At 40.1% G+C, this 15,331-nt stretch overlaps 1 protein-coding gene across 3 annotated transcripts in view; it reads left to right on the forward strand.

The window, feature by feature from the left end:
- The window catches only part of OPHN1 (oligophrenin 1), a 2,670,560-nt gene that overhangs the window by 1,915,801 nt on the left and 739,428 nt on the right, over window positions 1-15,331 (forward strand). The gene's annotated exons all lie outside the window — the stretch shown is intronic.

Consider the following 15,331-nt stretch of genomic DNA (forward strand, 5'->3'; position numbering starts at 1 on the left):
TAGTAGATGTGGCATCTCGAAAGCCACCAGGCTTTAAGACCACAACAACAGCTAGATGTGTGGGGATACAGCTTTTGCAGTAGCACTTGCGTTAAATGTTTATGTCTCTAGTTGGTGTAGTTAGGTATGAGTTCTTTTCTCACTGCAGTCATCTGCTGTGTGTTTGTGCAGTTACTTGACATTAGAGAGAGCATTTTACACCAGCATGTTGGACACTGCTATTACCATATTCCTCTCAACAAACTCTGCTGATGTCATCAGCTATATCTGCCTCTCAAGCTTGTTCTGTTAATTTCACAGGTTAAGTTAAGATTCCTAGAGTGAGTGACTCTTGCGCCATTAGATTTGCAGATGTGAAGCATTTCCATAGGGCAGGGTCAGAGCCTGGCCTGTAGGCCAGGCACAGGTCACTTTATCCTTTACGATACGGAGTACAGTGACAGGGCTTTCAGTCTGTCCATGGTATTTTCTTGTTACAACTATGGAAACTTGATGGTCAAAGTTCAGATCGCTGTCTGTCTGTATTCCCAGGTCTTGCACCACTGGGATTGTGTTTAGAGGTGTGTGTGTGGGGGGTCAGTGCTGTAATTAACAGGGAATTCCGGTATTGCAGAAGGAAAATATAATGATGCATTTTTTGTAGGCCATGTGGCTTTGGCACCAATCATTTGTCTGTGTTACCCCCTCCTGTATTATGTAAATATTGTTGGTGCAATCGTTCGCAAACTTTGTAAACCAAAGGCTGTATACTTTAGCCTGTATTTCCAAGAAATATATTCCAAACAGTAAAGGGCGCAGCACAGACCCTTGTTATATGCCACTGGTGACAGCTCTACTGGTAGAGATTGATTCACCAACTTTCACAGTATGACAGTATGTGTTCTGTTAATGAGCCAATTGACTAACCATCTACTGATGTAAGGGTTAATCCCCAGCTGGCAGAATCTCTCAATGATACCTAAGTGAAGGATTGTGTCAACACCCTTGGCCAGATCATCCTAGGCAGTATGCACCATCTTTCCTTCATCCGGCCCTTTGGTGACTTTTTTTAAGAAGTCTTCTATGTTTAATAAGCACGATCTACCCACAACAAAGCCAAAATGGGTTGGGCCTAGAGTTTGAAGGTCACCTTTGCCCTTGTTTATAAGGTCCATGATGATTCTTTCATGGTCTTGCAGATAGACTGGTTAGACTTATAGGTCCATATTTCCCAGAGTTGGTTGATGGCCCACCTTTGTGCAAGGAGATTATTGCTGCTGTTTCCTACTGTGCTGGAATCATGACGTTCTCAGGCTGTGGTGACAGAGGACGGTAATCTGGTCTGCTAGGTCCTGTTGTAGATTGCTTAGTAAATAATGCACAAAGTACATACGTATCTGTTTGACAGCATTGATGGCATGGGTTACATTCATGACAGTGCGACTTATGCCATATATATGCCATGCACACATGACAACTAGTCTGGATTGTTCATAATGTCTCATACAGGTGTAACAGTGTCCCTCTTAACACCTCCAGTAGATGTTCAGTGTCAGGATGTTGTGCTTGATTACCCTCATAAACTGCTAACATCTCGTAATGGTTGTAGATGTGTGTTAGTGCAGAAATATCTATGATCACTTACAATCACATATGTTATGTCAGAGACATGGGATTACTAGTTGTATTATTCTGATATTGTCCATGATTGTGCATGCTTCAGTTTACTTTTGTCTCTGAGCCTGCAACTGTACCTCCCACTTGGTGGAGAACTCTGCTGGCATTGCAGGCATAGGTTCATAAGTAGGTACTAGGCTATTGGCCCTAGGGCCTATATAAGCCTAGCCAAAAATGTACCCTGGCTTTTGCCACCCAAGAAAATTATTTTCCTGTGCCCCTGTTGAGCAGAGCCACAGAAGTGATCCCTGGGGTGAGTTTCCTATTTCCCATCCAATCATCAAGATGATAAGCTAATGAGGAGCTCTGTTTGACATAGATAGGTAGTCTGTTCCAGAGTATGGGAAGTCTCTGGGACAGGAATCTATCCCTCTAGCATGTTCTGTTTACTGCAGTGACAAAATTTAGGTCCCTAGAGCGTGTAGCTCAGAGGGATTGGGATTTCTTTAAGTGGAGCATGTCCAACAGCTCTGGGTTTGACATAGCTTTGTATGTTAGGCAGAGATCGCCTCTGAGTAGGCGATATGCGATGGAGTATTCAGATAAATCATTTTGCACAGCTTCCCAATGTGCAGCTAATCGCTATTGTATATGACATCCCTAATAGATGTCCTCTCCATTATACATGAGAGGATGCTGATATCACAAAGACTGTTCTCCATTGTTGTCACCTTGTGTGGTAGTCACATACATTTACACTGTTTAGACTATACTGTATCATTTTGATATTTGATTAGTGTTCCTGCTGTAACTGTCTTTATTTAAATGCCCTCCACTGTTGTACAGTAAGATGTTTCACATGCCCGCTTTCCCTGTGTTCATTCTTACAATTCTTCTGTATGTCCCTGTTAACGTTTTACAGAGGAACAGTGTAGCAAAGCATGCAATGATGAAATGTAAACTAAGATAATTGGTCTTGTCTTCCACTAGACCAGCTATTCTTTTTTTGTTATGAATTTCTGTTACTGTACTTCATTGTGTTATAAAATTCTTTACTAACAAAATTGTCTACTAACCATGGAGCTTTTCTCCCAGGCCTCCGCTGAAAAGGGATGTTCTTCATGTTTCACTGTTGCAGCCATCACATTTGGGTTATCTGCTTGCAGTAGCCTTCAGTCGGCCTGATTATCAACGTCTTGGGTCCTGCGTCGGTTGCTGTCTCATCTTCCATGACATCAGGTAATCAGGGGTATAAAGCATGCAGGCGACGCCATTACATCAGTCTTTTTTGCCGTGCGGTGCCCAAAGCAGAAGCAGTTTGCAAGTGACGGTCGTCCGACTCCTGAAATTTTCATTTTCGAGTTTCAGAACCGAAGTCTTCAGCTAAGCTAAGTACCCCATTGGGGAACCTTTTTCTTGCTCTAAACTGATGTCAGTAAAAGTTAACATTTGTATTTCTTGTGGAAAGCAAATACCTCATAAAGATTTTAATTTGTACTGCATTCCTTGCTTAGGCCCAGACCAAGACATACTTCAGTGTCAGGTTTTGTGCCTTATTCAAACATCGAATTATTCATCGGTTCATTTACGCTTCTAAATATTTTGGTGCTCAGTTAAATTATCCAGAAATGGCTTTGGTAAGCCACCCGACTACCGATATTCTGAAAAAATGCAAAGATAAAGACAGAGAAACACTGCATAGCTCCAAAGCTGCCGACGACGCTTCTACTAAGCTAGTTGCCAGTTCGCAGGTACTCAGTGAGGCGCTTTTGCAGCCCCTGATACCCGCTGCTTCAGATTTGCAGGCCTCTACTGAGACCCATTTGGAGTATGCCGCGAGATGCTTCACCTATGGAACCTGCGGATGTCTCTACCTTGGATGGATCTGGAGCCGCTGTGCAGGCACCGGCTTCTGAGGATGTATTCAGGCCTACAGACTTGCATATTAAATCGACACTGCCTTCATTACTAAGGCCTATATCTCAATCCATGTCTAAAAAACCGATGCCCAGGCCACATGTTCAGGCCCCTATGCCTAAAAACAAATGATAAAAATGGCTGAAGATCTAATTACTCCAATCAGGGGTAGTCACCCCCCCCCCCCAGGAGTCCTAGGGCTGAGCTTGTTTATGAATCTTCTGATCAGGATTCTGTTTCTTCTGACTCTTCTAATGACCTGGATTTGTCCATACCTACTTATGAGGATTCTGATGCAGAGGATACCATTCCCTCTGCTTCCGCTCCTGAGGATTTTACTTTTGGGGAAACTTTACATACTTTAAGGGAGCATTTCCACTGGGAAAGCCAGGAATTTTCTGATTCAAAAAAGAGGCTTAGGGATTTCCTTCTTCTACCTCAGCATAGGCCTTTGGCTATACCTCCTGTACTAGACATTGTTGATGATGTGTTCTCGGAATCCAGTATGGCCCCTGATTCCCTGCCTCCAGTTCCTAGTAAACCTCACAGATTCTACAGGTTTCCTGAGTCACACAAGTTCCTGTTCAAAAACCCTGTTGCAGATCCAGAAACCATTTGTCAGGGACCCAAGGGCATTAAGGCATCTACTGCTAAAAATCCTACCCCTTCTGATAGAGGCTCCAGAGCGCTGGATAGATGGGGTAAAAAGGTTTATACTTCTGCAACCTTGGCAATCTGAGCTTTAAACTGCCAATTTCATATGTTAAAATATCAACAGCATATTATTGGACTGCTTAAACAGAAAACAATGTTGATACCTGACTGTGTGGAAAATAAAGATTTACAGGATTTAATGCATTTTGCTGAACAAGTTGGAAAACATACAATGTGGTTTTGATTCTTTAAAGACCTGCTGCAGGGCTGTTGTTACTGGGTCTGTGCTTAGAAGGCATGCTTGGCTTAAGGAGCAATCTTTGCCTGATCATGTTAAAGCTAAATTGTTGGATGCTCTTTTAAATCAGGACCACATGTTTGGCAATCAGGCTAAAGAAGTTCTAAAAAGGATGCAAGATAAAGCTAAATCTATGCAAACTGTTAAAGATTTCTTACAAGTGCAGCCTCCAAGATTTAGTAGGCACTGGCCTACTAAGAATTGGTCCTTTCCAGCCCCTTCCAGGTCCTCTCAAGCCAAACCCAGACACAACAAAAAACCCAGGTTTCAGTCCCAGGGGACTCTCAGAACTAAGCAGTGGGGGGCCTCCACTTCCAAATCTGGAAATATCAAGACACCCCCCCATAGTAAACAGTCTCGGTTACTTCCTTTTAAAATTACCAAGCACTTATCTCTTAACCGCCCCTTTTGGGGGAAAGATTGCTCTTCATGCAAAGAACTGGGAACTCATAACCCAGGACAAATGGGTTTTAAATATAGTGTCCCAGGAATACAGATTTCATTTCCACACATTACCAACACCAAACGGGTGGCCAGACCTGCCCCCAAATCAGTGGGCAGAGGATCAAAAACAATGACTTTCCTTCTTAAGCATGGGGGCTATTCAGCTTGTACCAGAAGAGGAAAAGGGACAAGGTTTCTATTCCAGCCTTTTCCTGGTACCCAGAAAAGACAAATCATGGTGTCCAATACTGGACCTGTCTACTCTAAACACCTTTCTGGAGATTCCAAAATTCAAGATGCTGACTTTTCACCAGTTACTTCCTATGCTAGGCAAAGATGCCTGGTTGGCAACTCTAGATTTAAAAGAAGCATACCTGCACATCCCAATCAGGGAATCTTGCAGAAGATACCTACGCTTCAAAGCAGGCTACTTGCATTATCAGTTCTCTGCACTGCCCTTAGGCTTGTCTACTGCACCCATGGTTTTCACAAAGTGCCTGGCCCCAGTAATTGCATTTTGCAGGCAAAGAAATATTCAAATATATCCATACCTGGACGATTTTCTAATTTAGGTAGAAAACCAGGGCATACTTCTAGATCACCTGGCATTTGTAAAAAGGGTTCTAACTTGTCTGGGGTACACCATAAACGAAAAGAAATCACAACTGGTACCCTGTCAACAGATTACATTCCTGGGTGCAAGCTTGAATACAACTGCCCAGATGGCTTTCCTCACGCCAGAGAAGCAATTTCATTTGGTAACTTACTTCAAACAAGTGGCCACAAAAACCCTGCTATCTGCAAGACAAATACTGCAAGCATCAGGGTTCATGGCCTCCTGCATTCTTCTAATTCCATATGCAGGACTGCATATGAGGAAACTACAGTGGTATCTAAAAAGTCTATGGAGTCAGCATTGTCATATCCTGGAAACAATGATTCCTATCATACCTTGCCTACGCCTAGAGTTCCTATGGTGGGCAGAAGCCTGCCACCTAAACAGGGGACTGTCATTCACACTACCCCTGCCACCCAAACCTTAACTACAGATGCATCAGACTATGCATTGGGGGCTCACTTGGCAGGAAAGTGCATTCAGGGCAAATGGAACCCAAATCAAATGCACGTACATATCAATCAAAAAAAGAAATGTTAGCTGTACAGAGTGCTCTGACAGCCTTCAAGGACTGCATTCTTCCAGGACAACTAATGGTAAAGACGGACAACACCACGGTTATGTGGTACATAAACAAGCAGGGGGGTACACATTCCTACCCCCTCTGCAGACTAGCCATGGCATTGTGGAACACAGCCTTGAGCTACCAAGTGCATCTACAAGCTCAATTTCTGCCAGGAAAATTGAATACACTGGCAGACGGACTAAGCAGAAACCTCATGGACCCACACGAGTGGAAACTGGATCCACGGATTTTCAACATGTTGACAAGCGATTGGGGGAGCCCAGACATAGTTGGACAAGTTTTGCACAAGGACTCCCCATAAACAAGCCTGGAAAGTGGATGCTCTGTCCTTCAGCTGGAAAAACCTATCAGTCTATGCCTTTCCCCCTCTGCCTCTGCTCTCCAAAGTTCTACTAAAAGTCAGAGGACAAACCAAGGATGATTTTGATTGCTGCAGACTGGCCGCGCCAACACTGGTACCCCCTCCTGTGCAGTGTGTCGCAAATATCTCCATGGCACCTGCCTCAGACCCCTTCCCTGCTGTCTCAGCAGGATTACCAAATTCTGCACCCTCAGCTTCCAACATTGAATCTTGCAGCATGGCTAATCACTTAAATTCACCCTTATCATCCCTCAGCAAACCTGTGATAGATATCATCTTGGAGGCGAGGAGACCTAGTACTAGAAAATCTTATGCTGATAAATGGAAAAGATTCTGTGGCGGGAACCAATCTTTAGGGATGAGCACAGCAGCACCCAACTTACCTCAGATTTTGCAATACTTAACTGAGATGTTTCACAAGCGCCTGTCTTTTTCCTCCATTAAAATCCACGCCTCAGCTATTTCAGCTCATTATAACACAGAACCACCCCTCTTCTCTCATTCTCTGCTCAAGCAGTGTCTCAGAGGGGCAAAAAACTTGAGACCATCCAGGAGAGCCCCTTCCCTTGCCTGGGACCTTAACTTTGTTTTGGAGAAACTCACTCTGCCTCCTTTCGAGACAGCTGCTACTGCAGACTTAAAATTTCTTTCTTGGAAAACAGCCTTCCTTTTAGCAGTCACTTCAGCTAGAAGGATATCTGAATTACAGACCCTTATGGCAGTGGAGCCTTTCATCATCTTTCATGCGGACAGGGTATCTCTCAGAACCAATCCATCTATCATACCCAAGGTGGTTTCCAGTGTGGCCCTTAATCAGTCCATTCATTTGCCAACCTTCTTTCCCAACCACTAATATCAGCTACCAATAAGGCCCTTATCAAAGGGTGTCCAATTATTACTTTGCAATATTATTATCCAACTGGTAAGTGTGACTGAACAGCAAGGCTTATTTGAGGTGGCTTGGACAGTATCACTACATACATGCAATGTACTCTAGAGCTTAAATTATCTCTACTCTAAACAGCCACAGTTGAAAGGTTTAAAAATATTTAATAATAAAAATACAAAACAATACTTACTACACAGTGTTATCAAGAGTTCAGAGATTACAGGAAAATGCTTAAAATAATACAGTAGAATAGTTCTGGCATCAACACAGAAAAACACAGTCTAATCTTCCTGTTTCCTAGCTATTTCTAAGAGAAACACAGTTCTAAGATAAACTTACATATAGTGCAAAGCAGTGCTGGTGATGTTGGATGTTCTGACGACAAATGCTAAATGCTCTTTGATTCTCTTTCTTTAAATTGATAACACAGTGCTGCTTCACATTACATCATTCTTAATTTTCTGTTTTCCCAGGCTAACAGAAACTCAGAGGTTAATAGCCCGTTTGATCTTGCAGCTGGTCAGGAAGCCAGCACACTAAAGAAATTATGCATGTAAATTCTAGCCATTAACTCTGGCCTCAAAATAATAAGAATTCCTTAATTTAGACATCTCAGCTCCGAGTTTTGACATCAAACAATTATACAATGCTTGACTTAACAGCCTTTCTACAGCAGAGTGCACTGTTGTTACATTTTTGCAGTTCCACATTTAACAGCATTTTCTTTCATTTAAGAGAACAAGCCTGTGGCTTATATTAATATTTACAAATGACAGAATTATCTACAAAATTCAATATGGCTAGGCTGGCAACCTTCACATATCTTTACAGTGCAATTGCTTAACACATGTCTTGTATTAAAGAAAGGTGTTTCTTACGAAAGATTACAGGAGTATTACAGTACTCCTGAATTTCTCAGTTGCATTTCAGAACTCTTGAATGGCTCTTAAAGTGACGACTTTAAAAGTGATAATGCATGAATGTTCCATGCCTGCCTTTATCGTTAAATTTCTAAGCAACTACTTTACCATGTTGCCTTTACCAATTCCAAAAGCCGATGATTTTAGCATTTCTGCCTTTACTTATCAAAAGTTTCATAAAAGCATTGTCAAGTCCAAGAAAGTATTCTGTTAAGCACTGTAAAGCAGTAAATAAGTTGAAAAGCTATTCCGCTGAGTTTCATAAAGCATTGAGAAAGCTAAAAAGTTATTTTGCAAAGTACAATAAAGCATCAAGAAACTTAAAAAGCTCTTTTATAAAGCACAGTAAAGCATTAAGAAATTTGAAACGGTATTTCACAAAGTGCTATAAAGCATTGAGAAGCTCGAGAGGTTTATTTCGAAAATTCCAGTTAATTGAAAGCACTATGTGGTTATTCATTCACACAATACCAATAAGCACAAAAAAAGAAAGTGCAGCTATAAAGCAAAAGAGCGTTAGCCAAGTTGAGTGTCATGCCAATTGCTTATGCACACACACACACACACACACACACACACACATATATATATATATATATATATATATATATATATATATTATATTATATTATATTATATAGAGTGTGTGTGTATTTGTAAGCATTTGCATGTAGCTGAAACATAACTATGTCTTTAAGGGGTCATTTGCTTATGTCCTGTGGACCTCCACTGCAGGAAGTTTAAGGTATTATCCAGTAAAGATTCTCACATTTTGGTGGATCTTTCTTTGATTTTTTTACTTAATGGGTTTGTTTGCAAGACTTTTTACCATTTGATTTGGATGTTACTTGGGATGTTTTCCAATCACTTTAATGTTTATGAACATCAGGGTTGGCATTAAGCTCTGTGATTTGCCTGTGTGACCATTTTGCCATTTGGTTAAGAATGAAATGTAGATTTTGTCAGCAAATAAGGTCCAGTTGCTATAAGTAGCCTGCCTGATCTTTAGACATAAATAAGCTACGTACCCTGTGTAGATCAGTGTGTAGCGTGTGTGAGCTATGTCTTTAAGGAAGCACGCGAGGCTGTGCGTGCATGTATATATTCCAAACACTTGCAATCCCTAGTGCCATTTTGAAGAAGCAGACAGTGTGTAAGCATGTATGATCACAGCAGTTAGTTTGTATATAAGTTACATAGATGTAGTCAAATAAGCTTTACAGTAATGTGTTTGAATAGAATAAAGCTGTTTAAACAGAGCCCACATAGACTTGTTTATTTGTGCACCAACATGAAAGCAACATGGTGTCAGAACCGGGATGGAAAAGAACAAAACATTTGGAGACATGAGATGTAAAGGTGACATTGAAGGTAAAACCAAGAGAAAACAGTGCAAACATAACCAGAGAAACATCAAAGTTCATGAAAAGTAACACAAATTATTTACTCGATGCAAAGAGGCAAGAAAATGCATTCCAGAGGCATAAACTGCATTATCAAGCAAGAGGGAAGCTCAAAAAGTCTGTTAATTAAAGAAGATGTTTAAGATAAAAGTGTTTCATAAAACAAATGTGTTTAAAGATAAAACAAGCATGTTAAAGGATGGCACAGTGGTGCAACAGTAGCATTGATGCTTCACAGCAAGAGGTTCTCCGGTTCGATTTTCAGCTGGTGTGCCTTCTGTGTGGAGTCTGCATGTCCTCTGTGCGTTCATGTGGGTTTTCTCCGGGTACTCTGGTTTCCTCCCACGTTAGAAAGACATGTGTCTGGTGCATTTTTGCCTGGGCCTCTGCTGAAAATTGGCTTTGTTCCTCATTATAAGTCAGACTTTCCTGGTAAACAAATGTTAAATAAATAAAATAAAATAAATAAAGTATAAAACAAGCATGTCTAAGGCAGCAAGAGTGTGTTTAAGGCATAAATGGGATGTTTAGAGAAAAACGAGCACAAAGAAAGTATACTGGGCATAAAAAGGAAAAGGGTTTAAACAATTACAAAGAATAATAAGAAAAGAAAAGGGGCACAGTTGATTAAAATAAAGCAAGGCGACTGCTATGTTGGGTAAAGTACTTTGTATATAACTACGACTTTGGTATCAAAAAAGTAATGTCATTTGAAGTATCTCAGAGTGTGTAAAAGTGCTTACAGTGTGTGCTTATTACTGTGAATGTATTTCAAAGAGTTCACTGTATGTAAGGTGCAACTATCTCATGTAATTCAGTGGAAGCATGGTTGTTTGAAGAAACATTCTTGTGCTGGGTGTAGCTGTTCACAAAGTGCCGCCATTGCAGAGTGCTTCTTGTACTGTAAAGATTTGCCTGGCAAGGTGCTGGTATTTTGGGAACATTTCAGTTTATTGCATCTAGCCATTTACAAAGTGCCCATACCTCAAAAGACATTGAATTTGGGTAACCAAAATCTGCTTATTCGCATTGTGCATGTGATGCCAGTACACTGGCTCAGCAATCAAGGAACCTCAAGCCTCACCACTAACAGCAGTGAGGACCGTTCACATTGGGAAGGATAACAAATACACACACAGTAAAGTACAATTTCCCTTAAGAGCACACAGAGATCACAGTCTGAGACTGGTTTCTCCCCTTCTCTCCAGATCCCCAGTAAGACTGCCCACTGGCACAGCTATAAGGTCCAGATCTCAGCCTAGTGGTCAAGCTAAAACCTCCAGCACCCTCTCTGTCCACCCAGTGCTTTGTGTTCCTGCCCAAGTAGTTGACACACACACACACACACACACACACACACACACACACACACACACACACACTTTGGGATATGAGTTATATACAAACACACAGACACTCATGGGGAAGGCTGGCACAGGTTCTCCAGCTATGCCCTTTCTGTCCAGGCTATAAGGTAGTAATCACTGCCACCAACCACTAATATCAGCTACCAATAAGGCCCTTATCAAAGGGTGTCCAATTATTACTGTGCAATATTATTATCCAACTGGTAAGTGTGACTGAACAGCAAGGCTTATTTGGGGTGGCTTGGACAGTATCACTACATACATGCAATGTACTCTAGAGCTTAAATTATCTCTACTCTAAACAGCCACAGTTGAAAGGTTTAAAAATATTGAATAATAAAAATACAAAACAATACTTACTACACAGTGTTATCAAGAGTTCAGAGATTACAGGAAAATGCTTAAAATAATACAGTAGAATAGTTCTGGCATCAACACAGAAAAACACAGTCTAATCTTCCTGTTTCCTAGCTATTTCTAAGAGAAACACAGTTCTAAGATAAACTTACATGTTGTGCAAAGCAGTGCTGGTGATGTTGGATGTTCTGAAGACAAATGCTAAATGCTCTTTGATTCTCTTTCTTTAAATTGATAACACAGTGCTGCTTCACATTACATCATTCTTAACAATTTTCTGTTTTCCTAGGCTAACAGAAATTCAGAGGTTAATAGCCCTTTTGATCTTGCAGCTGGTCAGGAAGCCAGAACAGTAAAGCAATTGTACATGTAAATTCTAGCCATTAACTCTGGCCTCAAAATAATAAGAAGAATTCCTTAATTTAGACATCTCGGCTCCGAGTTTTGACATCAAACAATTACACAATGCTTGACTTAACAGCCTTCCTACAGCAGAGTGCACTGTTGTTACATTTTTGCAGTTCCACATTTAACAGCATTTTCTTTCATTTAAGAGAACAAGCCTGTGGCTTATATTAATATTTACAAATGACAGAATTATCTACAAAATTCAATATGGCTAGGCTGGCAGCCTTCACATATCTTTACAGTGCAATTGCTTAACACATGTCTTGTATTAAAGAAAGGTGTTTCTTACGAAAGATTACAGGAGTATTACAGTGCTCCTGAATTTCTCAGTTGCATTGGAAAACTCTTGAATGGTTCTTAAAGTGACAACTTTAAAAGTGATGCATGACTGTTCCATGCCTGCCTTTATTGTTAAATTTCTAAGCAACTACTTTACCATTTTTGCCTTGACCAATTCCAAAAGTCAATGATTTTAGCATTTCTGCCTTTACTTATCAAAAGTTTCATAAAAGCATTGTCAAGTCCAAGAAAGTATTCCGTTAAGCACTGTAAAGCAGTAAATAAGTTGAAAAGCTATTCCGCTGAGTTTCATAAAGCATTGAGAAAGCTAAAAAGTTATTTTGCAAAGTACAATAAAGCATCAAGAAACTTAAAAAGCTCTTTTATAAAGCACAGTAAAGCATTAAGAAATTTGAAACGGTGTTTCGCAAAGTGCTGTAAAGCATCGAAAAGCTCGAGAGGTTTATTTCGAAAATTCCAGTTAATTGAAAGCACTATGTAGTTATTCATTCACACAATACCAATAAGCACAAAAAAAGAAAGTGCAGCTATAAAGCAAAAGAGAATTAGCCAAGTTGTTTGTCATACACACACACACATAAATATATATATATATATATATATATATATATATATATATATATATTATATAGAGTGTGTGTGTATTTGTAAGCATTTGCATGACCCTTCGCTAGCATGTGTTAATATGACAGGTGGATTTTGAAAACCACAACTACTTGTGTTTGACCAGAATATTGCAGAGAACTAGAAAATATTTGAACAGGAGTACAATATTTTCATACAAGCAGCATATTCTGATAGAGATGCATGCACAAGGGCATTTATTTTGCTAAATATAGCAGGATCTGACACTATAGAAAGAGAGTGATCATTTGTATATGCACTAGCTGTGTATGAAGGTGAAGGTGCAGACTGCCATTTATTCGTGCACTGGTAAGCGCTTTCACCCCTTCGGGCTTCCTCAGACCATTAAAACCTGGAAGACAAGAACAATTGTACTTTTATACTTCCATAGTATACCAATTAAACAACTGCTTACCAGTGCACGAATAAACTGAGTTTTTATTCCAGTTTGGACTGTTCCTGTCTTCGATACTTGTGTGGAAGGAATTTATATGCTGTTGAGTATTTGCAGCCTTTGTTTGCTCCTTTACCATCTTTATTTTACTTTAACACAAAAAAAATGTATGGTCATGGTTACATCATCAGAAGGCGTTTGATGACTTTAAGCAGAAAATTGCACCCCCCCCCCCCCACGTTAAGGTACTGTGATGTGAATAAACCAAATGTCCTATCCTGTGATACTTTTAATTTTGGTCTTGGTGCAGTTATTCTAGAGGAGAACAGACCAGTAGCCATCTAGGACACTTACTCAAACCGAGATGCATTATGTTCAGATTGAGAAAGAGTTCTAGCAATAGTCTTCGCATGTTCCAGGTGTCACAATTATATTTATGGTCCAGCTATTCAAATTGAAACTGATCATCAGCCTCTAGTTACTATTCTAAAGAAACCTATGCAGTTTGCTCTGGCAAGTTTACAAAGAATGATGCTCAAATTACAAAAGTACAATTTCAAAATGGTCTATAGGTAAATTGATTTATCTGGCTGATACTTTATCCTGATCGCCTAGAAGTACAACAGAACAGCCTGATACTGAAAATTTTGACTTTGATGTAATGTCAGTGCATAACTTTTCCACCACTAGACTTGATAAGTTGTGAGAACACACTATGACTGATCCAGTTTCACAAAAGCTCAATCACTACATCACTGTCAGATGGCCATCAAAACAATCTAGTGCATCACTTGTGGTGCAACCGTATTTCCCTACAGAGATGAATTGCTGATGGAAGCTGGTGTTATTGTCAAAGATCCTAAAATTGTTGTTCCTGCTTCATATTTTTTGGAGCATGAATATATTCAGATTTTGTATCGTGGCCACCCAGGTTTATTATCCACTAAGAGAAGGGCAAGAGAACTAGTATTTTGGTCTTCATTATCAAAAGACATTGATAGTATTCTTTCTTCTTCAATATGTAATAGTACCAGAGCACATTTGCAAAAGGAACCACTTCAGCTAAATCCAATACTTGAACTACCTTGGTCTACTGTTGCAACTGATATCTTTGAATGGACCAATCAGCACGGTTTGGTTTTGGTAGACTCTTAACTTGAACTGGTTTGAGATTGATCTGCTACCAAACGTAACCTCAACAGCTGTTATCACTAAGCTTAAATGTCATTTTTCAGTTCATGGTAGTCCTCACAAACTTTACTCTGACAGTGGTATTCAATTTACTAGCCAGTTGTTTCAGAAATTTGCGAGAGACTGGGACTTTGTACATGCCACTAGTTGTCCTGAAGGGTCTATATCATATATTCAAAATTCCAAAATATCGAACACCATAAGTTCGAACTTGGAATTTCGAATATTGATGACATGGAATGCTCAGAATAGCGAATTTTTTCCCAGGGAAAATGTTCACTGTTCCGAGAAACATACACACAACACAAGCACACCAAAATAAGTGAACCACACACATACAGTTAACAAAACCCAACCCCACACTAAACCATACATACATTACTAACTATCCACTTACCTTACCCGCACCCTAACCCTAAGGTCCGTAACAATCGCACACATACCCTACGAAACTATACACTAATTAATACACACGCATACAGTTAACAAACCCCAACCCTACACTACACCATACATATATTACTAACTATCCACTTACCTTAACCCGCACCCTAACCCTAAGGTCCGTAACTCTCGCACCACAGTGGAGGAAATAGCGAAGCCACAGAACAGCCCACTGAAATCTTGCCCTAGGTAAGATTTCAATGTTCCGGGGCTTTGCTATTTTCATCATTTGATGTTGTGGGTTCCATATTTTAACTTTCGAAGTTTTACATCTTCGAAGTTATATTATAGACCCATCCTGAATATCCTCAAGCCAATGGTCTAGCAGAACGTGCAGTACAGAGTGCAAAGCAATTACTTGAAAAATCAGTGTGACAATACTGATGTATTCTTGAATTTGCTTAATCTCAGAAACATACCTCATGATGATATTCCTGGCTCACCTGCTGAAAGCCTACTTTCTAGGCAAACTAAAACTACGCTACCTATTTCATCAAGTTTGTTGAAGCCTAACTCTAAGAACAATAAAATCATCAAGGCTCAGTTGTTGAAGTGTAATATC

The sequence above is a fragment of the Protopterus annectens genome, chromosome 15.part0, assembly GCF_019279795.1.
Source record: "Protopterus annectens isolate FY-2018-M chromosome 15.part0, PAN1.0, whole genome shotgun sequence".
NCBI lineage: Eukaryota > Metazoa > Chordata > Ceratodontiformes > Protopteridae > Protopterus > Protopterus annectens.